The sequence below is a fragment of the Sabethes cyaneus genome, chromosome 2, assembly GCF_943734655.1.
Source record: "Sabethes cyaneus chromosome 2, idSabCyanKW18_F2, whole genome shotgun sequence".
NCBI lineage: Eukaryota > Metazoa > Arthropoda > Insecta > Diptera > Culicidae > Sabethes > Sabethes cyaneus.
The window spans coordinates 104,898,368-104,925,848 of record NC_071354.1 but is presented as its reverse complement, the minus strand read 5'-3'; the positions used below and the strand labels follow the sequence as shown (position 1 = coordinate 104,925,848).

Genomic DNA, 27,481 nt, shown 5'->3' with positions numbered 1-27,481 from the left:
GCATTCGACGGATATTGGAAACCAGAACTTTGCTGTTGTCAGCAAAACTGGTATGTATGACAAATCCTCGTTTGATGCCCAGGGCATGCATATTGTTGCATAAGCCAATAAGTGCATTCCTTATCTCTGAGTTGACTACTCGAGATATTGTGCAGTCACAGTAGAACTCGTCATGGATGATGTGTATAGGCGTTATGTCTACTATTCTGCATGCTTACCACAGAACGAACCGTCTCCCAGCGATGATTTCAGAAATGTGGTGAGATTTTGTCAATTTCCCACCCTTTCGTACGCGATGAATTATAACCGTCGCGGGCGAAACCGTCGCCATCAGAATCATCGCGGGGGTAAATATCGTTTATTTTCTTAAGTAAATCAATAGCTTACGTGCTAGATAAGCATAATATATACTTAGAACTTACATACAGCCAAGCAGATTCTTCCTGCGACGATTTCAAGCTATCAAAAAAGTGAGCAGCGCGTTTTGTTGCCAAAGAAACGGGCAATACTGCCAATCAAATGGACTTCCACTCATTGTAGGTAGTGATGCCAATGCCCATCACATCATTTGGGGCAGCTCGGATATCAATCTGAGAGGCTCTGACTTGATGGAATATTTGAGTAGTACCAATCTTGGAATACTCAACATTGGCAATTGTCCAACTTTCATACGAGCTGGCAGAGAGGAAATGTTAGATATAATTAGTTAGATATACTCTGCTCTAACAGGATCAGTCATGAGTTGGCACAATGGCATGTCTCAAATGAGACACCAACATCTCATCATTGCTCTATATATTTTGATCATTTGAGTGTCTCCTTGAACGCTGCAACTTTTCGCAATCAGAGATTTTCCGACTGGGAACTCTTTGAGGAGGAACTGGCGACGAAATTTCAAGGATTCGAACCGACGATTAAGTCATCGATCAACTTGGATGTGGCTGTAGATGTCACAACCTCTTTTATTGCGGAAGCTTTTGAAGTAGCTTGCCCGCTAAAAATCATTAAAACGACATGGTGGAACTCTCATCTCGCGAAACTAAAGAAACGATGCAGGAGAACCTGGAATAGATGACGTAGGGATGGCGTGGAGCCTTTCAAACAGGCCCGGAAAGCCTATGCAAAGGCTCTACGATCTTCAGCACGCACGAGCTGGCCCAGGTTCTGCAGTAACGTTTCCAGTTTCGGAGAGGCAAGTCGACTTAAGGGGGCGTAGTACTTTTTACACCATATTTTTGGCCTTATTTCAAATATTTTTTTCTCGATAACGCGAAAGGCGAATCGATTCGGATTTTTTACATTGTGAACATTGTATTTTATACTAATATTTATAATTTTGTTTACATATGCTTATAAACCTGTTTTGACAAGGTAATAATTATCGCCTGTTTCTCGGAGATGGCCAAACCAATTTAGGCGCTATTAGCCTAATAATTATCGCCTGTTTCTCGGAGATGGCCAAACCAATTTAGGCGCTATTAGCCTCATTTGGCAGGTAATAGATCCTAACAGATCACTATTGAATGATTTTTTGATTGGACATTTAATTTGAAAGTTATGAGCAACCGTGTACTGCACACCATTTTATTAACAATATTTTAATTTTAACAATAATTTAAATTAACAATAATTTATAATGATTTTAACCAAGATAATTTACCCAATTTCAATTATTTTAATATCAAACGAGAGGTTTTGACACTACGAATATGTATGCAAAATTTCACAAGAATTGATATTACCGGTCAAAATATATTGACCCTCGAACACTCGCGCCAACTTTTGTAACACAGTTACTCGCGCACACTATAGCCCCAAACCAAAGAAAACGTGCCACGTGCGCATCAGAGTTTTGACTGGGAAAACTTGGTTTTAGATTTATCGAACCTTTGGAAGAGTTTCTTGAAATTGAAAGCTCTATCGTCTGGTGGAATTTAAATTTTGATTAATCCCCCTAAAAGTGAAATAAAAAAATTATTTTTCTTCAATATAACACATTGATGTGTTCTGCAAAGTTTTAGAGCATATTATTTCAAGAAATTTTGCTAAAGACAGTAACCTTCTATCTCTGCAGCGAAGATAGAGAAATCTTATTTATTGTACATGAATGTGTAAAATCAGTTTTTCTTTTTTTGCTCTTTTTGTAATTGTGTGACTTTTCTATGTACTAAAAAAAATGTACAAATAGTAAAATCACACAACTTTGCCGAAAATAGTATACCTCTATGTTTGCTTGTTTCGGAACTGTAGAACTTTGATTATATAAAATACCCTAATTTTGACTCCGCATTACTCAACTACCAGCAGAAGGATACATTTTAAACATTTTACATTTGCTGATAGTTTACAGACACCATTTTTTAAAATGAAGAAACAAGAACAAATTCCAGTTGGGGCCAAACTCTGGTACACCTCACATGCTGATTGATTCGTTTCTGTGATGTCAGTTTTGCATTGAATTGAATTAATGCATTGAATAATTATGACATTTTGCTCATAATAAGTTTATTGAAGAATATACGTTAGTTAAACAACGATTTGAAACTTTATAACAATATGGCGTTGAAAAACCTATACGTGTTTTACAAAATACAACAGCGTGAGTAATTGAAGGTTAATAAAAATTGATGAAAATTACTCAAGGAAACTCTATTGATGTGAAACAAATAGAATAGCATTACAGAAAAATTATGCATAGTTCAAAAACCTATAAACTAGACCTTTACTAGGCAATGTATATGTTAAAGAATAAGATTTCCTCTTACAATTACAACTTACTTTTATTTGCACTTACTCAGATTAATAACAACTTACTTATCCTTACTCAGCAATTTCATGAAAAAAGGATCTACCAAAATTTAAAAGTATTCCTATTTTGTTCAAATTTTGTAAACTTATTCAATTTTCAAAAATTTTATGTAAACCAACGCACTACGCAAAGTTAACCAATAGATGAATTATGTTCCGAAGACGTGTCGATTTCTATCTCATATAGCAAGTAGGATATACGGTCCTTTCACCACTAGGTGGATTAAATCGGGTTTTGAATATTGAAGGCGCGTTTGATAACGTATCTTTCGCTTCCATTTTGGAGGCTGCTCGTTATAATAATGTGCCTTCAATAAACATAAAGTGGATAGAACAAATGCTTAGTAACGGATTGCTTTCTTCATCGTTACGGCAAGCAAGCATTTCGAAGCAAAGTGTTTGTGGATGTCCACAAGGTGGCGTTCTCTCGCCTCTTTTATGGAACCTTGGGGCGGATGGCCTACTGAGGTAACTCAATGGTCTAGGCTATCCGTCATATGATTTTGCGGATGACTATCTCATCCTACTAGTTGGAAAGTGCATAAGCACATTATTTGACTTAATGCAGCAGGCGCTAAGTGTCGTGGAAACGTGGTGCCGAGAAACTGCACTTTCGGTAAATCCGAGCAAAACATCTATCGTCTTATTTTCAAGACGTAGAAATACTAATGGAGCTCGCGTTTTGCACCTCTACAATTCGGATGTTGATGTTGTGAACGAGGTGAAGTACGTGGGGTTGATTCTCAACTCCAAGCTTGACTGGTCCACAAATATTGATTTCCGAATTAAAAATGCGTGCATGTCCTTTGGGCAATGCAGACGAGCATTGGCAACTCTTGGGGGCTTAAACTCAAATACATACATCTGTTGTACACAGTCGTTGTCAGACCAATACTGGCGTATGCCGTATGGTTGTCTTGTATGTTGGCAGAGAGGGGAAGTTGTGACTGTCCAGAGAAAGCTAAACCATCTTCAAAGGATGTGTTTAATGTCTGGTGCATTTACTACAACTCCTACTGCCGCCCTAGAAGCTATTTTCAATATTAAACCTATATACTTCCACCTGAAGCAAGAGGCACTAATATGTGCTTATCGACTACACGCGATTGGCAGTCTGTGGACGGTTCCACTGGTCATACTCGATTGTGGTCGTAAATTGTTGCTGAGGACAAGTTTGCCCTTGTTGTCATGATACATGGAAAGGAAGATTTCTGACTATGTGGTCTGTTATACCCATGGTTCCTTGATCGAAGGTCGCGCTGGTGTTTACTGTCGTGAGCTGGAATTGGAGGAATCCTATTCGTTGGGTAGTTACTGCACCGTTTTTCAAGTTGAAATCTTTGCAATTATGTTCGGAGCTCAGTTTGCACTTCAGAAAGAACTGATAGGCAAGATTGTCTACTTCTGTTCTGATGGTCAAGCCGCTATAAAAGCCCTTCGTGCGGCTAAATCTAAATCTAAAACAGTCATCGCCTGCCACACTCAGTTAGAAGAACTAAGCATTCTAAATGCCGTTCATCTGGTTTGGGTCCCTGGCCATTCTGGTATAACCGGAAATGAATGGGATGATGAACTAGCAAGATTTGGAGCAGAAAAGCTGGTTTTCGGACCGGAACCTGCTTTACCAATTGCGGCATATTGAATAAAACAAAAGATTCGATCTTGGTTTTCATCTGAACATGAACGTTATTGGAAAAATCTTGAAACTTGTCGTCAAACGAAAAGTTTCATTGTTAAGCCGTGTGAGACGATTGCGAAATTTCTTTTGCAACACTCTAAGGTAAATTGCAGTATTCTTGTCAGATTTCTGACTGGTCACTGCAGACTTAATTATCATATGCGGGCTGAATCGATTCATTGTAATTTATGTGAATCCGACTACAGTACACCATATCACGTAATTTGCAAATGTCCTGAAGTGGCCCAATTGCGTCACAGGATCTTTGGATCCTACGTCTTAAATGAATCGGATTTTAGGAAACTAAAATTACGAGACATTTTGATGTTTCTTACCGAAAGCGGTATTGAGCTATAGGCTCCTATTTATCATGAGTATACCCCACAGGGGGTATACTATTGATGTTAACTACCAAGGATTGCAGTATCCCCTCGGGGGTACAAAAATCTCTCGGTATGTATGTGTTCCTCCTGTTTTTCTTCCCGTCCTCATCAGGTAAATGATGACACGGGTAAGATGGGCAAGGCACAAATCTTCCACATAATTGTGAGGAACGTGCTGCTCGAGCCAAAGATACTGATACTTGATACCTGAAATGCTACCGCGGTTTACTATACCACATATATCAAATTAGATATTAGCGAAATAGGTAATTTCAACAAACTTGCGAAATAACCTCGTTTATTTGTCAGCGAACATTTGCAGTATTTGTATCATTTCTGTTTCTAAATACGAAATGTTTTATATCAAACCTATGATATTCCATTTTATTTTGATCTGTTACAAATTAAAAAGGTTTGCTTTTCTAGTATCCAATTTCAGGTGAGCTTTGAATTTTCTCCCGGTGAACGATCCAATGGCCAAATTGAGTCACAAATAGTCAAAATTATACTTCTAGCGTAGTCAAATTACACTCAAAATATTCACGATATATTCTGGATTTTCCGGGGGACCACCTTACGACTTTCCAGTGACCGTCTAAGTGACCTTATTTATTACTTTTTTTAAATTTGTATCAATTACCCAACTTTAGTTACTTCAAAAATAATTTAGCAATTTTCAACTTTACCAATACGAAAAGCAGGCCAACCCATAACTTTGTGGTTTCCGTATATCACTTAGACCAGTGATGGCCAAAGCGCGGCCCTTCGTGATAATTCGTGCGGCCCGCGGGCTAATTTGAGGGATGGCAGACTTATGAATATTTTTTTTATGACCAGGGATGGCCAGCACCTCAACTTGCAGCGGGTGCGAAGAGTGATTCACACAGTTCTCTCAGCGAATAGCAAGGATGCAGAGGTATAATCATTAGTTCACTGGCTCCTAGATGCAGTGTAAGTGGCAATGGAACTGACGACAGCGTCTTTTCTTCTCCGAAACACCGCACAAAGCGGACATAAAAACAACTACACTGCCACTGTGAAGGCCCCAAGTGTGGCTTCACTGTGAGATACAAGTGTGACTTGGCTGTGCGATCCTTACTGTGAATTCACACTTCATAGAAATGTATAGCTCACCAGCGCGCTGCAGCGGTAAAGATACTAAGAAGTCACTTGGAAGCAGTTTATTGGGGAGTTCGCTTTGTGTTGTTTCCATTTCGATGAGCTACACAGAAATTGAAATGCTTCTATGATGCATGTCAATGAATGATTTTTTCGCGTGGAGCTGGCGGTAATAAGACATTTCGAAGATATTTCATATTTTTATTGCCGTAGGACTACGTCTTACCGCAGATTGCCAAAAACTTACTTGCACCGGACAAATAGCTCTAAGCGGACTTTTTAAAGATAAAATAGTTGCAATCGTTGATTAATAATATTTAGTCTATTTCCAACGCATTTAAATTCAATTTTTTCATTTCAAAAAAGGGACTCGATTTTAGCACGGTTTCGATTTTCGCAACATAGGCGATACGCCGTTGTTGCCTAATTCGAAATCCTACTGTATTACAAATCACACCTGGTTGTCCGCGCTCTTAGAATACCATTCTGGCCCGATTTTCGAATAGGTTCTATTGTTGCCATGTTGCCATCAACGTAAAAACCGCGTGGGTTATTCCAAACTACCATATAAGGAAACAAACTCTCGCTTCTTTATTTTTGTTTACAGGACTTAACTAAAAATCAGGCTAGCAGTTTTTCTCTATTTCATTATCGCTAAGAACTTTAGTCACTATGAAAATTTATTGTAATTGTAATTTATATAATTGTCTCGATATTGGTGTTTATGACATATACGAAATAATTTTTGATTCGATTTTTAACGGCTAAACATTTAATTATGAATAAAATACACCAATGTTGCATGTTGTAGTATAATCGACACATTTAGTTAATAATCGAGTCCGACGTGATTTTGTACAGCTATTTTCGCGGTATTAGCAAGTAGGTACTATTTAAAAATGACATGTAGCATGTAACTTGTTTTTATAATTTTCCCAGCATTAATGTTGCCCGATGTTTCCAAGAAACTTTGGCCACACCCCACAAATATTAGGATGGCAACAGAAGTAATATTGATCAAAAATGAACAAGTCGCACCTTAATTAACATTGACATTATTCTAACAGTAGGCGAGAGTAGTCAACAGTGAGTCAACGGGAATAGCTAAGTCATAAAACAAGATCCATGATATTTACATGGAAAGTGAAGTTTGTGAACCTACATCGTATAATGCAGTTTGAGAAAAAAATGTTGATTTTTAAATATATTTTTCAACAAAAATCAATTTTAGGGGGTCAACATAAATTTTTTTGCAATCATTTTTAAGTGATGTTCAACAACAAATACATATTAAATTAAAACTAAAATTACTGCACGGCATCACATAGTAATAATAGTTAATATTAAAAAAAATATTGTCCGCTAGTTCACTATTTTTTATAAAACATTCCTATTAGCAACGGTGACACACAGAAACGCGGGGGACACTTAGACATAGCTTTCACCATGCATATTTTTTTGATTTTTTTTGTGTTCAATTGCATTAATCCATAGGGATAACCTGTAAATAAATGTGTTAGTTAACACTCCATTAGTCGCGCAGCTAAGCACAATGTAATTTCTTTTTTCTTGTTCATTCAGGTATATGCTTCAACTAATGCTTGTGGGATATTAATTTATCAAACATAAGGTGTTTGTCACAAGACAAGTCAATTGCATACGTTGTGTAATTTCTGAGAAAAAGGTACATAAAGTTTGAAAATCGTGTTTTTCCAGGAGGGGCGTTTTATTCGGCGAGGTTGTTTTACGCCGCACTGGAATGCTTATGTGTATGACTTTGTGTATGATTTTTTTCAAATAAGGCCATTGCAAATAATTTCAAAAGTTTTTGAGTTCTACAGCCTGAAAAACTCGAAAAATGAGTGTATGAGTTGAGTTAATGCTTCTAGCACGAAACAGAAATAGAAATTCGAACAACGGAGTTTCAGAAAATCGGTAAAAATGCCTAAGATCAATATTTTTTTTGCTCGAATAAAAAAAAACGAAAGAAAAATTTTTCGGCCGATTTGCTGAAACTCCGTTGTTCGAATTTCCATTTTTGTTTCGTGCTAGAAGTATTAACTCAACTCGTACACTTATTTTTCGAGTTTTTCAGGCTGTAGAGCGCACAGACAATTGATTTTATGAAAAAAAATTAACTCATACCCTGCAAATTATTTTTTGCCCCTCGATTTTTCAAGCCAATTTCCAAGGGGGGGGGGACAAAAACTTTTGAAATTATCTGCAATGGCCTAACTTTTAAACGAAACCTCGGACCGCAAAACAATTCAATAGTGATCTGCAAGGCAGTAACACCTTTCAAACAAGCTTAACGGCGATCAAATTGGTTAAGCCATATCCGAGAAACAGATAACTAAAGTCAAGCGTCACACACACACACACACACACACACACACACACACACACACACACACACACACACACACACACACACACACACACACACACACACACACACACACACACACACACACACACACACACACACACACACACACACACACACACACACACACACACACACACACACACACACACACACACACACACACACACACACACACACACACACACACACACACACACACACACACACACACACACACACACACACACACACACACACACACACACACACACACACACACACACACACACACACACACACACACACACACACACACACACACACACACACACACACACACACACACACACACACACACACACACACACACACACACACACACACACACACACACACACACACACACACACACACACACACACACACACACACACACACACACACACACACACACACACACACACACACACACACACACACACACACACACACACACACACACACACACACACACACACACACACACACACACACACACACACACACACACACACACACATTTTTAGTCGTTTATGTCCCCTTAAACAACACATTCGACTAAAGATTGAACTCTCACCCTCGCTCTAATAGGATATTTTCAATTATCTTAAACTTCGCATATGCAGTATGCTGCAACTGCAACCAAAATCCTGACAATGCTGAAGCCCTAAAATATTAGTTGGTACTTGTCACCATAAATTGCAAAATATAATTACTGTTTATTTCAAGGATAATTTGCTTCGAATTGATAGATATCTTATACAAAATTTATACTATTTTATTCAAACTCACATTTGCTGCATCGAACGGAAAAATATGCTAGGGGTATTCACGTAGCGCTTGCAATGTTGCGTATACGATGTATTGCGTATTTATACTGCCGCTATTTACATAACAGTCCATCTCCATAGAAACTGGGACTGCTATGCGAATAGCGGCAGTATATACACGAAATACATCATCTATGCAACATAGCAAGCGCTACGCGAATACTACTGCTATGTTTTCTATTCCGTGCCGTCTTGCATTTGTGTGATATCTACGCAGCTTTGGCTGTGCCAGCGCACCTTCTCCTGTGCGAACTAGCGAAACACGATGGAAAAGAAGAGACTAACAAGTGTGAGTGTGAAGAAACAACACACTCACCCTTGAGTACGCTGCACCGACGCTGTGTGGTTCAATATTTCACTTCTCTGACCAACTGTGATTCACACAGGAAAGAGCGGGTGTAGTTCACCCGCGTGTAGAAACACAGTGAACGTGCCATCCCTGTTTATGACACAGGGGTCACTCAGTTCAGTCGTAGTACCTCGTGCATATTGTAGATCTAATTGCTGTGCGGTTTAAATCTTGTGGCAATTGCTAAAAATCGGCGTTTGGTGCCGCCTATTTTACATTTTGGTATGCGAAAGAATGGCCAGAGGTCATTGCGGCCCGCGGACTCATGGGGCGACCTGATTTGGCCCGCACCACGCTTATGCCTGGGCACCTCTGACTTAGAGAGTCAACTGTTATATGCCCAACAACCTCTTTAAAGACACCACGGTTCAAAATCGCTCAAAATTCGAGTTTAGCCCCAATGAACTCAATATCCATATGCTATCTGTATTTGTTATACGCGGAAAACCGCGTTATAGAAATATTGTGGTACCCGCGCTATAGAAATCCGCGTTCTTCGAATCCGCGTTCTACACATCTCTACTGTATTTTGCTGAAAATACTCTATCATTACAATTAGTGTTACCTTATTCGGAATAGAAAATCCATCAATTTATTTGCGATATTAGATACAATACCACTGTAAGTAGTATTTTTGATGTGAAAGTTAAGGATTTGTTGATAATAAAACAAAAATAGGTACATACATACTATATATTTTTATTATGTAACACTACAAAAAACTGCCTGGCCAAAATATATATCTCACGTGTCTAAATGTGATTTTTTTTTGCATGTTTGGGTACCTGGGTGTGTTTCGACACATTCGCTGTGTGAAGGAGGGTACAATATATCGATATTACTAAAACTATAATTAAATTTGTCAAAATTTCAAATATTTTTGTCAAAAGGAGCAATAAATGTCCTCTATATTACCCTATGAAAATTAATACCCGGTCGACACTGAATGTAACGCAATGTTGCTGTTATGTAACACAGAAGCAACATTGTAATGTAACAAAGTTATCAAAATTTGACGTAACATTTAAATAAAAAAATGGTAGCATTGTTACGTTAAAATGTTGCCTGTAGGTTATGTAACAATAACATTAAGTTTGTTACATTACAAACTTAATGTTCTTGTTATATAACCTACAGGTAACATTTTAACGTAACAATGCTACCATTTTTTTTATTTAAATGTTACGTCAAATTTTGGTAAAAGTTGTAATGTTGCACATTTAATGTTATTGCTACATAACCTACAGGTAACATTTTAATGTAACAATGCTACAATTTTTTTATTTAAATGTTACGTCAAATTTTGATAACTTTGTAACATTACAATGTTACTTAACAGCAACATTGGGTTACTTTCAGTGTTGACCGCCCGGTCAACACTGAATGTAACAGAATGTTGCTGTTATGTAACACAGAAGCAACATTGTAATGTAACAAAGTTATCAAAATTTGACGTAACATTTAAATAAAAAAAATGGTAGCATTGTTACTGGGAGGATTGTGTTTATATGCAGCTCATGATAATCATATGAGATTTCATATGGAAATTTACTATCAGTTATGTGCAGAATATTTTGAGTGTAGTATATCACTATTGAATTATTTTGTGATCTGTCGTTTCGTTTAAAAGTTATAAGCAAAAATGTGAAAACTACGCGATGACCAATTTCAACGATCTTAGTACCAAATACATGTAAGTGTAATACAAACCAAATACATACATGTATAGGCGGTTTAAGGTTTAGTTTGCAGGTTTTTGATAATTTTGAACAATGCATAATTTTCTGTTATGCCATTCTATTTGATTCATATCAATAAAATTTTCTTGAATGAATTTCATCAATTATTTTTAAATATCTTTTGATCGATAAAACCAATTCCTTTGAAATTTCGCAGATTCATTCGCAGTGTTAAAACCACCCATTTGATGCTAAAATTATTAAAACTAGTAAATTAGCGTGGTTTAAATCGTTATACATTATTGTAAATTTTAATGTGTTGTACACGATTGTTCATAACTTTTAAATTAAACTTCCAATCAAAAAACAATTCAATAGTGATCTGTGAGGCCATAATACCTTTCGAATGAAACTTATAGCGCAGTGCGCTTTTATTAGATGGCTTTGAATACTCAACTGTAGTGACATATATCAAATCAGGTGCGAATGATGTATTCGAAAAACTATGTTGTAGCGTTATTTAAGAAATATTTAGAAGAATTAAGAAGATTTTCAGAATGCTATCTTTCTCGATCGCACCAACGCTGTTTGATGCTTGTGCTGCTTCGTCCTTAAAGATTAATATTTCTTTCTACAACTAACTTTTACTAGTAATTACTCAAATCAGTAACTGCAAATATTCAGCAATTTCATGAATAAAGGATCTATCAAAATTTAAAAGTGCTCCGACTTTGTTCAAATATTGTAAACTTATTTATTTTCAGTAAATTTTAGATCTGTGTTTTTTCGTTTAGCGTTTGGGATGTCCCTTTCTGATATGGGATGGGCCCGTCTTAAAAAAATCGTCATTTACCAAACTTTTTTAAAATCATAATTTTTGAACGACTGAACCGATATTCAAGATTTTGAAACCAAATAAAAGGTATTACCCGGTCAACATCGTTACATAACATTAACCAGATTGTTACGTAACTGTGTTATGATGTGACGTTGAAGTTACGTAACCTGAGAGTAACAGGATGGTTGAAATTTCCCACTTTTTTACATAACATTGTTACATTACAATGTAACATTGCGATAATGTTTATGTAACATTGCAATAACATTAAAGCAATGTAACCTTACGTTACATTATTGCCATTGTTATGTAACAATCCTATTATTTCTGTTATGTAAGAATATAAATGTTTTTGTAACGTCACAAAAAATACTTAACTGTGACACCTCAATAATACATGCCACCAGAATGTATGTACAGCCTCGAAAATACTATGCGAATTAACTAACTGCTAGCAAGTGCACTTAAAAGCTGATCATAAACTCACGCAGTTTACGATTAGCTTGCAAGCGCATTTACTAGCAGCTACATAGTCAATTCACCTAGTATTTTCGAGACTTTACATATATTCAGGACTCCGTCACCAATCTTTGTTCTTTAAATAATCGACAAATAAAAAGTACATTTAGATCCTAAATCATTTATTATTCGATTCCTTTTAATTCATGTAGGGTAGATGCTCGAGTAGTTGTGGTAGTACCTATAGTGGTGGAAACTTTAAATATTCCGTTATTTTTGCAGATTTTAGTACAGTTTGACAAGTATCGATATTGACCAAACTCGTGTTTTAGTCTTTGACCTTGAAATGCGGTCAGGCATTAATATTATTTTTTTAAAACGATGGTTTTTACAATTGATGGAGGGACGGTAGGGGAAAGTAATGAAATTTTTGACGTAGGACTACGTCTTACGGCAAGTTTTATGATAGGGTGTCATTCCAAAAAATCGAAAAATGCGAGCGTCACGAAAAATGAAAGGTTTTGGGCGCTAATAGCTCAGCGTTTTTCCTATCGATTTTTAATATTCTTACACCAATCGATCGGAAAATCTTCTAAGAATCGACCCAAATGAAGAAAAGCATGGATTCTTGACGTTGAACTATTGAAAAATTGAAAATAATGAACCTATGTTTTAACAGAATTCTCGCTTCGTGATTGGTTGGAAGATTCTTTACGATGATCTAAACTTATACCAATTTGATATCTGTGCTTGGGAAGTAAGCCAAAACAAGTGACAGTTTTCTCGTTTCAACAAGATTTCTTATCACCGCGGTTCAACCTAGACCATTTTGATGTCCTTGCTCGGGAAGTACGCCAGAGAGAGTAACAAAGCCCCCTCGTGCCAACAGATTTCTTACGAACGCGATTAAACCTAGTCCAATTTGATGTCTGTTTTAAGGAAGTGTGCCAGAGAAAATGACACAAGTTCGTTGTCCCAACAGATCGCAAATTCTTTACTGCGATGCGAGACGATTAAACCTCGGCGAACTTGATATCTGTGTTGGAAAAATGTGCTACAGCTGTAGTAATCGGTTATAATACGACTCTGTATGAATACGCATGCTTGCCGTTTCATTAGAAGTGTAGTGGAAAGATGTGCTGTTGATAAAATAGGATTGAATTGGTAAAATCCCTTCAACGTGGGAAACCATGGATAATAAAAACAATCTTTAATTTCAGTAAGGTAGCAGGAAAGCAACAGTTTGTGTTCTTGATTTTGTTAAATTGTTTTCAAATGCACAATCTTTTGAGAATTGAATGTATGCAATGTTACTACTTTGATAAATGTTACATACAACGCATGTAGCATGCATATATGTTGCATATAGCATGTATACATGAAGAATCGAATGATTACAAGCATGAATACATGCCACTATCACTACAAAGAGACTTACGAAGTCCTGCGTCACCTATATATGCGGTCGTGTCTTGTACACAACCCCTCTGATTTTTTTGGGAAAGGAGGGGAAAGAGTGGAAAGGAAGGGGGGGGGGGGGTAATAAGTAGCTCCGCTTAACAAGTTGTCGTTGTCGCTTAACAAGCATTGGACAAAAGATAGGAGTCACAACGACAACTTGTTAAGTGTAGCTACCTAGGGGGGTACCCCCCTTCCTTTCAACTCTTTCCCCTCCTTAACCCAAAAAATTTTCAAAAAAAATATTAAGTATCGATATACCAGTACCAGTTTCATTTGGCAAGTATCAAACGTCACACGCAGTGCCTTGTAAGTCTCAAGGACCTGCATTGTGTCGTCGTCCCGCCAGTAAAAACAAAATTAGATTAAACTTCTCGGTCGGTGGTTCTACAATAGACGAAGGAAGAGGCACAGTTTGTGTCTAAAAATAACTCAACCCATGTCGCTAGCTTAATAAGGGGGGTTTGCAGTCTCCTTTTGTCCAGCACCTCTGTGGTGAACACACGTTGTTCAACACTGACAGTAACACAATGTTGCTGTTTGGTAACACAGAAGTAACATTATAATGTTACAAAGTTATCAAAATTTGACGTAACATTTAAATAAAAAAATGGTAGCATTGTTACGTTAAAATGTTACTTGTAGGTTATGTAACAATAACATTAAGTTTGTTACATTATAAACTTAATGTTCTTGTAACATAACCTACAGGTAACATTTTAACGTAACAATGCTACCATTTTTTCATTTAAATGTTACGTCAAATTTTGATAAAAGTTGTAATGTTACACATTTAATGTTATTGCTACATAATCTACAGGTAACATTTTAATGTAACAATGCTACCATTTTTTTATTTAAATGTTACGTCAAATTTTGATAACTTTGTAACATTACAATGTTACTTCTGTGTTACCAAACAGCAACATTGTGTTACTGTCAGTGTTGAACAACGTGTGTTCACCACAGAGGTGCTGGACAAAAGGAGACTGCAAACCCCCCTTATTAAGCTAGCGACATGGGTTGAGTTATTTTTAGACACAAACTGTGCCTCTTCCTTCGTCTACTGTAGAACCACCGAGCGAGAAGTTTAATCTAATTTTGTTTTTACTGGCGGGACGACGACACAATGCAGGTCCTTGAGACTTACAAGGCACTGCGTGTAACGTTTGATACTTGCCAAATGAAACTGGTACTGGTATATCGATACTTAATATTTTTTTTGAAAATTTTTTGGGTTAAGGAGGGGAAAGAGTTGAAAGGAAGGGGGGTACCCCCCTAGGTAGCTACACTTAACAAGTTGTCGTTGTGACTCCTATCTTTTGTCCAATGCTTGTTAAGCGACAACGACAACTTGTTAAGCGGAGCTACTTATTACCCCCCCCCCCCTTCCTTTCCACTCTTTCCCCTCCTTTCCCAAAAAAATTTCATTACTTTCCCCTACCGTCCCTCCATCAATTGTAAAAACCATCGTTTTAAAAAAATAATATTAATGCCTGACCGCATTTCAAGGTCAAAGACTAAAACACGAGTTTGGTCAATATCGATACTTGTCAAACTGTACTAAAATCTGCAAAAATAACGGAATATTTAAAGTTTCCACCACTATAGGTACTACCACAACTACTCGAGCATCTACCCTACATGAATTAAAAGGAATCGAATAATAAATGATTTAGGATCTAAATGTACTTTTTATTTGTCGATTATTTAAAGAACAAAGATTGGTGACGGAGTCCTGAATATATGTAAAGTCTCGAAAATACTAGGTGAATTGACTATGTAGCTGCTAGTAAATGCGCTTGCAAGCTAATCGTAAACTGCGTGAGTTTATGATCAGCTTTTAAGTGCACTTGCTAGCAGTTAGTCAATTCGCATAGTATTTTCGAGGCTGTACATACATTCTGGTGGCAAGTATTATTGAGGTGTCACAGTAAAGTATTTTTTGTGACGTTACAAAAACATTTATATTCTTACATAACAGAAATAATAGGATTGTTACATAACAATGGCAATAATGTAACGTAAGGTTACATTGCTTTAATGTTATTGCAATGTTACATAAACATTATCGCAATGTTACATTGTAATGTAACAATGTTATGTAAAAAAGTGGGAAATTTCAACCATCCTGTTACTCTCAGGTTACGTAACTTCAACGCCACATCATAACACAGTTACGTAACAATCTGGTTAATGTTATGTAACGATGTTGACCGGGTAATACCTTTTATTTGGTTTCAAAATCTTGAATATCGGTTCAGTCGTTCAAAAATTATGATTTTAAAAAAGTTTGGTAAATGACGATTTTTTTAAGACGGGCCCATCCCATATCAGAAAGGGACATCCCAAACGCTAAACGAAAAAACACAGATCTAAAATTTACTGAAAATAAATAAGTTTACAATATTTGAACAAAGTCGGAGCACTTTTAAATTTTGATAGATCCTTTATTCATGAAATTGCTGAATATTTGCAGTTACTGATTTGAGTAATTACTAGTAAAAGTTAGTTGTAGAAAGAAATATTAATCTTTAAGGACGAAGCAGCACAAGCATCAAACAGCGTTGGTGCGATCGAGAAAGATAGCATTCTGAAAATCTTCTTAATTCTTCTAAATATTTCTTAAATAACGCTACAACATAGTTTTTCGAATACATCATTCGCACCTGATTTGATATATGTCACTACAGTTGAGTATTCAAAGCCATCTAATAAAAGCGCACTGCGCTATAAGTTTCATTCGAAAGGTATTATGGCCTCACAGATCACTATTGAATTGTTTTTTGATTGGAAGTTTAATTTAAAAGTTATGAACAATCGTGTACAACACATTAAAATTTACAATAATGTATAACGATTTAAACCACGCTAATTTACTAGTTTTAATAATTTTAGCATCAAATGGGTGGTTTTAACACTGCGAATGAATCTGCGAAATTTCAAAGGAATTGGTTTTATCGATCAAAAGATATTTAAAAATAATTGATGAAATTCATTCAAGAAAATTTTATTGATATGAATCAAATAGAATGGCATAACAGAAAATTATGCATTGTTCAAAATTATCAAAAACCTGCAAACTAAACCTTAAACCGCCTATACATGTATGTATTTGGTTTGTATTACACTTACATGTATTTGGTACTAAGATCGTTGAAATTGGTCATCGCGTAGTTTTCACATTTTTGCTTATAACTTTTAAACGAAACGACAGATCACAAAATAATTCAATAGTGATATACTACACTCAAAATATTCTGCACATACCTGATAGTAAATTTCCATATGAAATCTCATATGATTATCATGAGCTGCATATAAACACAATCCTCCCAGAAATACACATAAAAATTATACGCATATGAATAGTATGTGCTAATTTTTCGTTTGCACATAAATGATAACTGTTTGGCACATAAAGATCATTTACTGGGCACATTACAAAAATCTATATGTGGGACACATAGAAACTATACGAAAAGTTTTCTCAGTGTAGGCAATAATACCTTCCTAACAAAAGTATAGCGGACGAATCGGTCCAGCCATTTCCGAGAAACAAGCGAGAAAAGAAGCGTCTTACACATATATACATACACACACATACAGGCACGTCGAGCCCTATCGATTGATATGTGGCTCGGCCCTCAAATTAATTTCGTGTTTTTTCAGCAATTCCTAAACCTTTGTCATAGTCTGAGACGATACGTGTCAACTCGCAGCAGATTTTTAGACCAGCCGCTGATTGGTCGAATTGAAATGCTTTACACGCATGAAAAAACACAAAAAGGTTACTCATATTTATAACTTTTGGTAAAACTACTAGGCAACTAGTGAAAAGTATCGAAAGTTTGCTAAAAAGAAGACAAAGAGGCCAGTTAGCACGTCTCGTCTCAGGTTATTGCATAACAAGGGTAAACCATTGTTCTATGGTAATTGGTTCAAAATTAAAACTTATGAAGGTTGGAAATAAGCGGAATGTTTTTGGAGTTTAATGGAAACAACATAAATTTGGTTTAGTATCAATTGAAATAAATAATTCCCCACCTGTCACGCATGAAGTTCAAGTAGATAAATAAAAGATTTGAAAATTTGTATGGGGCATTTATAGAGTCAATTATTGTCCATATTATTGCTGAACTAAGTATTGCTCTATCTAAAGTTTTTACGGTGCACTCCCAGTTCACACTGGGTGGTGCACCAAGAGCGCTCTCTGCGCGCCAGCCAGTGTGAACTGGGAGTGCGCCGTAAATACTTAAGATAGATTAATACTTAGTTCAGCAAACTTGTGGACAATAATTGACACTATAAATGCCCCATATGTAACATTTTCCAATTTTGATTGGTTGAGGTGTTTCAGTTAAATAAGCAAAATATGTAGGGGAACTGTGGGTATAATGAACAGGGGGGGTAAAATGAACAGGCAGCCAAATTCCCAGCAAACCGATTAAAATCTGTTCCAGATCAGTAGGTATCTTTTTCTAGAAGTATTGCAAGCTGTTTGAGACAATATGCGGTAATCATAAGCTTTCCAATGTGAAAAAAATGGAAAAAGTAAAAAATATTTGCAGAAATCTGACGCCGATGGTAATTTCCACTATTAGTAAATAAGCTATTTTGGCGAAACAAATTAAATTTCGACTATTGGTATCATTCAGTGTTGTTTGCTTATCACTATCTTGCGGATCTGTCGAAAATTCCAAATATTTTTATCAACTGTTTGTTTATAATAAACACTTGAAAACAGTTGGTGTTTTGGGGGTAAAATGAACACCTCACTATGGGGGCAAAATGAACAGTGTGTATAATGATGTTTTATTTTCCATTTATCAGCAGCTACGAAATACTTACAATTTAAGCAATAAAAATGATCGAGTCTCTCGAAAGATGACAGAAAATGACCGAGTGCTGGAAAATCCTACGAGCTAAAAGTCAAGCACTGTTTGAACGTGGCGAAAATACATTATGTTAACTTTGTGGAGTTCCGTTTTAATTCCAACAGCCCTGTTAAATACCTACGGCTTATGTAGAACAATGATAATGTTTAATTTATCCAAACTGCATGTTAACTTTAGTTTTCTATGACATGTTCATTTTGCCCTCACTCCATGTTCATTTTACCCACATGAAAAAAATCAGGCTCGAATGTGACGCTTTCGAAAAAAAGGAATTTTTCATGACAAATAGTCCTTTTTTAAACATCTTTATACATTGCTATGTGGAATATGAATCCAGCTTTCAATTCATATAGTGCAATCACTCAATCAGCATTTGGTTGGTTCCTGGGGGAGAAAATGGCGAAATTGCTAAGGGTGTTCATTTTCCCCCCAGTTCCCCTACACTGAGTGCAGGACAGCCCTGACTGGGAGGGTTGGCTTACAGGTTACAGTATATCAAACAAAGAGGAAGTACAACACAATAATTGGAAATTCTTACATGTGAATTTCCAAATATAACCCATGTTGATTTTTGTTTTTTGTTTTATAAATTTTTGTCCATGCTGTTTCACAAAAAGTTTGACTCGAAATACACGATAGAACTGAACTAATAATGCCTGTATTATTCACCTGCTCAATGCACGTACACCAAACTATCTTAAATGCTCAAGATAAACTAATTCTAGAATGGCAGAAAATTTAGAAACTCAGGTAAACATTGGGTACCTTACACAGGTAGATAGCGTACACATAAGAGCCACGTTATAAGATGTAATTCTACGCGAAAACCATGTATGAAACATAATTTAGTAGCAGGTAAAAAATGCACATTTTTCATCCATAATGCATTTTCAGAAAGCTTTTTGGTGACAGGTAGACGATTGTATAAGATAAGTAATACTAATAAGGACTACCATCTGCCGAAATATTTTACTTCAAAGAACTTTTTTCTTTCGAATGCAAATTAGCATGAATATCACAATAAAAATCGCTAAAATACATGGAAAATAAATTAACTAATCTGCCCAATGATTAATATTGTAAAACAAACATTTTTTTGATTATCGACGCTGCTCTTCCATTAAAGATAGCCCTTTCTCATCTGATTCCCAGATGTATTTGCAATGAAGCTTTGCCTGGTATATACAGGTCAGTCATATTGATTTGACTTTTTCGCATGTACACTTTGTAGTATTTTCAGTCATTTGCAAAAATAACATGCAAACATACATCTATGTGAATAGTTTAAGATCACAATATTTCGCTACTCAGACCAAATTTCAAAAATCTCATGAAATGTAATTGATTACCTGCCTATTCTTGAATATAAAATTCGCACACTCCAACACACTTCATCAACAAGTGAGGAAAGATTGAATGAAGCGTATCGTATGCAGGAGAACGACCTATTCAATCAACTTGATGGCAGCAAGCACAATCTCTCACGTTGTGCACTTTGAATATGAAAATAGCTCCTCTCTGATATGTGAGCGTTTTGCTTGAACATTCAGATTGTATAAAAATCGAAAGATTTTTATGTTCGGAAATGAGAAATTGTTCTAATCACAGAAGACAGCACAGAAAGCATATTTACTTACATCTATTTATTATTAGTAGGCCGAATAGTAACACTTCTCTGAAACAGGCTTTTCGATCCAAGAGATTGTACTACACCACTGGAAGCGAAGGCACCAAAGTTTACTATGTGTAATGATTAAAGTTTGTTTGTTTTGGTTGCGCAATATGCAACAGCGCAAGATGCATCCAAAACGCACAGAGAGTACAAGCTTGATTGCTCACCGAAACCGCATCGAGCGAGAGATAAAAAAATGCATCTCTTGAATACCTATACGAATACGATACAGTGCATGTTCGATTTTATGAATGATCTGAAAGGATGTAACAATAAATCTATACCAATTTTATATCAAAACTAGCAACTAGGACTACGTCTAACGGCAAGGTAGAATGTCGTACCGAAAAGTGCGAGGGTCTCGAAAAAATAACCCTAATAACCCTGTCAATTCTGAACGGATCTCAATGGTTTGAATACCGTTCTGATTCAAACTTAAAAGAGTCTCAAACTTCGAACACTTAGAATAAAATTCTCGTTAGTATCACTAATATGATAAAATATTAAGTTTATTGTACATCACCGTGTTCGCTAGAATGTCCTCTATGCAGTGGTATATAATAAGCATAATATTTTATCATATTAGCGATACCAACGAGCATTTCATTTTAAGTGTTCGAAGTTTGAGACTGTTCTAAGTTTGAATCAGAACGCTACCATACAAGATTTATCAATTGTGTGATAATTAGTATAACGTTGTTTTTCAATTGATAGATAATGAAAATAATCAAAAAGTTTCAAAGTTAAATCGGTAATTTCGGTTATTTCTATTTACGAAAAAAGTGATCAAGTTTCACCGTTCCAACAGGACGGAGACTATTTCCATCGCTTGAACCCAGACCAGTATGCGCAACGACACACTCACTTCGAACGATCAGATGCATATGCTAATGTCTTATGTTCAGAACTAGTGTCTTATATTTGTAAATTTTGTTTTTGTCTTTTTGCGTACCGGTACAGTGTTTTTATCTTTTCGGTGCAGTGCTAGAGTTGTCCCACTCCACTCAGGGATGGTTCGATTCGATCACTGTGACTCAATTTTGATTCATTTGACAGCTGTCTCAGCCGAGCCAAATATGAGAATCTTCTTCTATACCTATAAAGAAGGATTTCTGTCTGTCTGTCTGTCTGTCTGTCTGTCTGTCTGTCCGTATGTTCCTTATAGAATCGAAAACTACTGAACCAATCGGCATGAAAATATGCATGTAGAGGTTTTTTGGGGCCAGGAAAGGTTTTAGTGATGGTTAGAAACCCCTCCCCCCACTAAGAGGGGGGGCTCCCATACAAATGAAACACAAATTTCTGCATAACTCGACAACTAATCAAGCAAATAGAACAAAATTTGGCATGTGGGTGTTTTCGGTGACAAGAATTTATTCTATGGTAAATTGAGACCCCTCCCCTCTTTATAAGAGGAATTATAACTCCTCTCCTCTTTAAAAGGGGGGGCTTCTTTACAAATTTCATCATAACTCGAGAACTAATCAAGCAAATGGAACCAAATTTGGCATGTGAAGATTTTCGAGGGCAAGAATATTTTCTATAGTAAATTAGGACCCCTCCCCACTTTAAGAGGGGGGGCTCCTGTACCAAAGAAACACAATTTTCCTCATAACTCGAGAAGTAATTAAGCAAATGGAACCAAATTTGGCATGTGGGTGTTTTTGGAGACAAAAATTTTTTCTATGATGAATTGGGACCCCGCCCCGTTTTAGGAGGGGGGATCCTATACACATGAAATACAAATTTCCTCATAACTGAAGAACTAATCAAGCAAATGGAACAAAATTTGGCACGTGAAAGTTTTCGAGGGCAAGAATATTTTCTATGGTGAGTAAGGACCACTCCCCACTTTAAGAGGGGGGGCTTCTATACAAACGAAATACAAATTTCCTCATAACTCGAGAACTACTCAAGCAAATGGAACAAAATTTGGCACGTGGGTGTTTTTGGAGACAAATTTTTTTTCTATGATGAATTGGGACCCCTCCCCACTTTAGGAAGGGGGGCTCCTATACAAATGAAATGCAAATTTCCTCATAACTCGAGGACTAATCAAGCAAATGGAACCAAATTTGACACGGGGGTGTTTTTGGAGACAAAAATTTTTTCTATGATGAACTGGGACCCCTCCTCACTTTAGGAGGGGGACTCCTATACAAATGAAATACAAATTTCCTCATAACTCGAGAGCTAATCAAGCAAATGAAACCAAATTTGGCATGTGAAAGTTTTCGAGGGCATGAATATTTTCTATAGTGAATTAGAACCCCTCCCAACTTTAAGAGGGGGGCTCCTATACAAACGAAATACAAATTTCCTCATAAGTCGAGAACTAATCAAGCAAATGGAACCAAATTTGGCACGTGGGTGTTTTTGGAGACAAAATTTTTTTCTATGATGAATTGGGACCCCTACCCACTTTAGAAGGGGGGGCTCCTATACAAATGAAATTTAAGTTTCCTCATAACTCGAGAACTAATCAAGCAAATAGAACCAAATTTGGCATGTGGAGGTTTCTGGAGGCAAAAATATTTTCTATGGTGAATTAGGACCCCTCCCAACTTTAAGAGGGGGTGCTTCTACACAAATAAAATACAAATTTCCTCATAATTCGAGAACTAATCAAGCAAATGGAACCATATTTGGCATGTGGGTGTTTTTGGAGGCAACCATTTTTTCTATGATAAATTAGGACCCCTTACCTTCTTAAGAGGGGGGCTCTCATACAAACGAAATACAAATTTCCTCATAACTCTAGAACTAATCAAGCAAATGGAACCAAATTTATCATGTGGGTGTTTTTGTAGGCAAGAATATTTTCTATGGTATATTTTCTATGGATTTCCCCACTTTAAGAGGGGGGGGGGGGCTTCTATACAAATGAAAAACAAATTTCCTCATAACTCGAGAACTGATCAAGCTAATGGAACCAAATTTGACATGTAAGTGGTTTGGATGCAAGATTTTTTTCTATGGTGAATTGAGACCCCTCTCTTCTTTAGAAAGCGAGTTATGGCCCATCTCCCCTTTAAGAGGGTGGGCTTCCATACAAATGAAATGCAAATTTCCTCTTATCTCGAGAACTAATCAATCAAATGGAACCAAATTTGGCATGTGGGAGTTTTAGATGGCAGAAATTTTTTCTATGGTGAATTACGACCCCTTCCCCTTTTAAGAGGGGAGCTCCCATGCAAATGAAATTCAAATTTCCTTATAACTTGAGAACTAATGAAGCAAATGGAACCAAATTTGGCATGTGGGAGATTTTGGAGTCTTGAATTTATTTTACGATAGTTAGAGACCTCTCACCCCTGTGGTAGGGGGATATGGACTCTCATACAAATAAAACAGAAATTTTTGCGAAACTCAAAAACTAATCAAACTCGAGAAATTCGAGACTCTTCCATAAAACATTAGTCAATACAAGACCACAAAAACTATCTATAGTAACACTAGATCATTCAGGACGAGACGGTCGCGAGTGTTGCCGGTGACCCGCCGTCGGAAGCGCCGCCCACTGGGGGGCTTGCAAAACTCGAGATTGTGACAAAGATCATCCGAGATTCATGATTTATGTACAACACAGGTTAATTTGTGGCAATACGAAGTTTGTCGGGTCAGCTAGTATTACATATGGGACATTTGTAGAACTAGTTCTAATCTACAATTTTGTATCTGTACAACGCTAGTAACGGTGCTACATGCTAGTAACTCATCAGTGACTAAGTGAACGTTCATTTAGTCACTAATAAGACACTAGTAGCGCCGTAACTACAAAAGATACAGCTAAACTTTATTCTGCAAAATTATAGATAAGAGGTTCTACAAATGTCCCATACATAACTTTGTCATATTTGGCCCCGTTAAGTACCGTACTGTCAAATGATCAAATGTCAAATGTCGGTGGAATTGCATCAACAGTTGTAGCTTGATAGTTGCAGTTGCGACTACGGCGAGGAGAGTTAATTGTTTTTCTCTTAGAGCTTTCTTGCATGACATAAGAACATCCTTCGAGGGGTTCGTCAGAAGTACCCTCATTAGTAATCAAAAAGGTATAGATATTTTCGTTGGTAAATGGCTTTGCTTTTTTGGCATTTCTGCAAAAGAGCGTTTGAAGCGCTCCCTAAGGGAGCGCTAATCTTTTATTTTTTTCCTCGCGCTGTTTTTACGCGTGACATACCGCAAGGTCATGCGGAGTTCCCTTCCTAGCAATAAGAACACTTCTCAATGTTTCCGTTGCAAGCGTTCTCCACATTAGTGTCGCCGCATTTGCTACAGCGTGCCTTGTTGCAATAGTAGGTGGCTGTATGAGCCAAATGCTTGCAGTTCTGGCAGTTCATGACCCGCGGTACAAATAGGCGTACAGGCAGACGAACCCTATTCAGAAGGATGTAGTTTGGTAATGCAGATTCGGCGAAAGTTACCCAAAAGGATCCCGACGGGAAGAATTTCTTCTTCCCATCTCCGACTGATGCTGAATGCAATTGTTTGCAATCCAGCACCTTTACCTTTTGCAGCATGGGATCTTGAAACAGCTAACGCCATACTCCAAAATGTATTCGATAGTGGGATTCCCATCGGTAACTACACCACGATACCTTCCCGTGAAAAGCTCGCAGCTAGAAATTGTCTTTACTATGCTTCAAGCTTGTCACGGACACTCTCAGTTTGTTCGATCTCACCTTTGTTATCTCGGATTCGCCCGAAAACTGTTTTATCAATTTGTATTATACTGAAAGGTTTCTAATTTTGGGGCGGAAGAATACAATAAACGGCCCCTTCGAGTCATTCGGATAAGCCTTAATCCGTTGCACAATCTGTGGCCCAGAATTGTCAGGTCAGACGAAACTGGGCGACCAGACGAGACTGAGGGACCGGGAGGAAGGCTCAAAAGAGATGGTGTAACATCCAGCTCATCTATTTCATCCTTATCCCTTTTGACGTCCACAAACATCGCAACGTTGAAGTTTTCCATTTTAGCGAGAGCAATAAGCTCTGCCGCTCATCTATTTTTTCTAATCTCTAATCCCACACTAACGCAGCCAATTCTTGAAAGCATCCTGGAAAATTATGATTAGTTGAATTAATCATTTTATTGTCAACGACCAGACCAACCGTGCAGCATGTACCGCAGAGAGAATTTCAAGGAATCAAGTTCATTAAACTCCAAACGAATCAAACGAAAGGCAGAGAGCGTGGATCTCTCGTACCAAACGCTTCCCATACAGATAATGATTTATTTAGTCGTTGGGAGTATCCTTACTAATAAAGGCTTAGTGATACTCCGAATCCTCGGAGATGAACTATAAATAACATTTAGACCAAAAGCAAGAGTGCAATTGGCCAAGAATATATCGTATTATTTCGCTCTCTGAAAATAGAAAAAATGGCTGAAACTGGTTACTCACTTATACAAATAGAAGTATTTCCAGGTATGGCTACGTGGCGACGCTAGGTAGCGGCTTGGAATGTCTAGAGGCTATGTTGGGCGCTTTTTCCTAGTTACCTTACCCATTTCATACCCGGAGCAATTAGCTCTGCCGTCGTCCGTCCGATGTCTGCTGGGTAGCGCATGTACGGGGCACAATTATTACAGGTATCAGCAGAGAATAACAATACTACTTGCTGTGTTGTGCTATGTCTGAACTCACTCAAGGAAGAAAAATATTTATCTTCTGTCAGAATGCCTGCCCCGGTAACTATCGAAAGTGCAAAGGATGATGAAAGTATGCAAGGCATTAAGGAAGAACCTGTTACAGGGAAAGTGAAGACGGAAATCGGAAAAAAGGCATTGAAAATAAACCACGTAATGCATGTTCCTCGTCTGAATACGGACCCTACTCTCAAAGTCACCTCACCTCATCTCACTTCTCTCACCCGTCTTATTCTCACAGTCACCCTCACCTCACCTTGCAGGGCCCATTTGATTTGTATAGTCACCCAGGTGAGCGGAGTCACCTGGCTGGCTCTGAGAAACGCAAATTGTGCGCTCACCTAAAAAATTTAGGTGAGGTGACTGTGAGAATAGGGCCCACAATTTTTGTCAGATCGTGCACGCTTTACCAAAAATGGAAAACTTATCGGCGAAGTGATTTCACGAAGAAACTTGTTCTATTTGTCGATGGATTTTGGAATTTTTTCGACTCCACAACAAACGAGCTCAGAGAGAAATGAGAGTATGTAGGGTAGAGGATCCACATTTCGGCAGCTGACGAATCCAAAGCTTTTTTGCATATTTTGGCAGATTTAAAAGATATTATTTGACGAATTGGTAAAAAAATTAATGTCCTCAATTTTACCAACTCGTCAAAAAATTTCTTTAAAGTCTGCCAAAAATATGCAAAAAGGCTTTGGATTCATCAACTGGCGAAATATGGATCCTCTACCCTATGTGTTAGATCTCTCTCTCCTCTTTTTGTTAATATTTTTTGTTTTGTTTATGCTTGCCTTGTTTTGCTTAAAATGACGTCGAAACAAGAAGTATTTCGAGAGCGCGTTGTACACTTCTACGAATTGCCACAGAAATCTCGGCAAAAAGTATTGCCAATTGCAAGGAAAATTGTCCAATCAATAAGTCCACAATCGCTCATAAAAGTGCTATTTTAGCTTAAATTGTTTCGGTCTCTTCGGCGCACTTATGGCTTGGAATGTAACGAAAAAGTGCGCCGAAGATACCGTAACGATTTGATGTAAAATAACACTTTTATGAGCTATGTCGCACTTTGTATGATACAATTTTCCTTGCAGTTAGCAATATACGGTACAACATTTAAAAAGCGAATATGTTGCGGCTTCGACTGTTTACCATATCCTAAGATCCAACAACTATTCGCAAGCAAGGTAGTGGAAGACCAGCCAAAATTATGGTCGCAGAAGGACATCGTACTCTTGCTCGTTTCT

The 27,481-nt window shown here is 37.2% G+C and overlaps 1 protein-coding gene across 2 annotated transcripts in view; it reads right to left on the bottom strand.

Annotated features, from left to right (window-relative positions):
• The window catches only part of LOC128738764 (uncharacterized), a 32,993-nt gene extending 12,350 nt beyond the window's left edge, over positions 1-20,643 (bottom strand). The window contains exon 1 of one of the 2 annotated variants that reach the window (XM_053834118.1): positions 20,544-20,643. The gene's annotated coding sequence lies outside the window, so the exon portion shown is untranslated. Of the gene's footprint in view, positions 1-20,255; positions 20,307-20,543 lie in introns of those variants that run through there. The other variant, XM_053834119.1, reaches the window with a different exon arrangement.
• Between the last annotated feature and the right edge of the window lie 6,838 nt (positions 20,644-27,481).